Source organism: Eutrigla gurnardus (genome assembly GCF_963514095.1).
Source record: "Eutrigla gurnardus genome assembly, chromosome: 8".
Classification (NCBI taxonomy): domain Eukaryota; kingdom Metazoa; phylum Chordata; class Actinopteri; order Perciformes; family Triglidae; genus Eutrigla; species Eutrigla gurnardus.
Window position 1 is genome coordinate 3,240,368 of NC_139922.1, and position 2,326 is coordinate 3,242,693.

Consider the following 2,326-nt stretch of genomic DNA (forward strand, 5'->3'; position numbering starts at 1 on the left):
TATTTCAACTGGTGCGAATAAAAAATGTTTCACTTGATTGGTGTCATTGGTGTCATTGGTGAAGGCCGACATCGTCCGTCCCCAATTACGTCTATTTGCATCTTTATATTGACTTTGTGCGTAACAACACCATGGAAAAAAATATCACTTTACATTATGTGTGAACACAACTTGAGGAAGAAATTTAGGTGTGGGTCCTGGGCCAGTCTTTGGGAGTTACTGCCGCAGAGGGCCGGACACGTGCACTCATTGATCAAATCAGAGCTGGTGCCCCAACCCTTTGCCCCTGTAGAGACAGAGTGATTTTTGGTCCCAGTCTGTCCCTGCTTCCTGAAACATTTGAAAGCACGCACAGTCACACACATGCAAAATTGGATGCACACAGTCAATTCATTGCAGTAAGCATCAGTCATCAGGTATGTGGCCAAAGAAAGTCTTGTGTTATATCCATGCGCTGTACTTTACTTGACAGTGACACTATTGGGCAAGTAGCCTCGAGGGTCTCTGCAGAGTGAACCAAGTAGCAGCTCAGAATGTACCAACTAGCTCGGCTACCTTTAGCTGGTAAGGGAATCAGTGGAACGCAGTTGAGTTCTTGTATCACATCACATCTACTGATTTTAAGTACAGTCTCATGTTGTTCTTTTAAGATAAACAACAGCGATTTTATGCCTAAAAGTCGCTGACTAAGCACTTTATCACGGTGCCTCCCAGTTCTTAACATTGTTTTTGTTCTCAATGGATTCTTTCCATTTTGGAGCCAAGCTATTCATGATCCATAATTACACGGATTATGCAAAAGTAAAAAACTCCACATCCTAATTTTATAAAAAGAAATGTGTTGCCATGCAGGTATCTACAATATTACCATATTCTCATTGAAGCAATTAGGCATATGCTTTGTATATGGAGGTAATAAGAAGGGAAAATAGTGCATCTTTGTAGGTGTTCAAGAGAGGGTATCAGTCAGAGGGCTGAACTACAGTTTGATATCACTAGCTGTCACATTTTTGAACCCACCTCAGACACAGGCTGGTTTTAATCTGGCCACTTTATTAGGTACACCTTGCTAGTACCGGGTTGGACCCCCTTTTGCCTTCAGAACTGCCTTAATCCTTCGTGGCATAGATTCAACAAGGTACTGGAAACATTCCTCAGAGAGTTTGGTCCATATTGACATGATAGCATCACGCAGTTGCTGCAGATTTGTCGGCTGCACATCCATGATGGGAATCTCCCGTTCCACCACATCCCAAAGGTGCTCTATTGGATTGAGATCTGGTGACTGTGGAGGCCATTTGAGTACAGTGAACTCATTGTCATGTTCAAGAAACCAGTCTGAGATGATTCGCGCTTTATGACATGGCGCGTTATCCTGCTGGAAGTAGCCATCAGCAGATGGGTACACTGTGGTCATAAAGGGATGGACATGGTCAGCAACAATACTCAGGTAGGCTGTGGCGTTGACACGATGCTCAATTGGTACTAATGGGCCCAAAGTGTGCCAAGAAAATATCCCCCACACCATTACACCACCACCAACACCACCAGCCTGAACCGTTGATACAAGGCAGGATGGATCCATGCTTTCATGTTGTTGACGCCAAATTCTGACCCTACCATCCGAATGTTGCAGCAGAAATCCAGACTCATCAGACCAGGCAACGTTTTTCCAATCTTCTATTGTCCAATTTTGGTGAGCCTGTGCGAATGGTAGCCTCAGTTTCCTGTTCTTAGCTGACAGGAGTGGCACCCGGTGTGGTCTTCTGCTGCTGTAGCCCATCCGCCTCAAGGTTCCACGTGTTGTGCGTTCAGAGATGCTCTTCTGCATACCTCGGTTGTAACGAGTGGTTATTTGAGTTACTGTTGCCTTTCTATCAGCTGGAACTAGTCTGGCCATTCTCCTCTGACCTCTGGCATCAACAAGGCATTTGCGCCCACAGAACTGCCGCTCACTGGATATTTTCTCTTTTTCGGACCATTCTCTGTAAACCCTAGAGATGGTTGTGCGTGAAAATCCCAGTAGATCAGCAGTTTCTGAAATACTCAGACCAGCCCGTCTGGCACCAACAACCATGCCACGTTCAAAGTCACTTAAATCACCTTTCTTCCCCATTCTGATGCTCGGTTTGAACTGCAGCAGATCGTCTTGACCATGTCTACATGCCTAAATGCATAGAGTTGCTGCCATGTGATTGGCTGATTAGAAATTTGCGTTAACAGGCAGTTGGACAGGTGTACCTAATAAAGTTGCCGCTGAGTGTATATTTGAATATACATACATTTCTATCAGTGTTGGAACATATTTGGGCCATTCTACCGAATT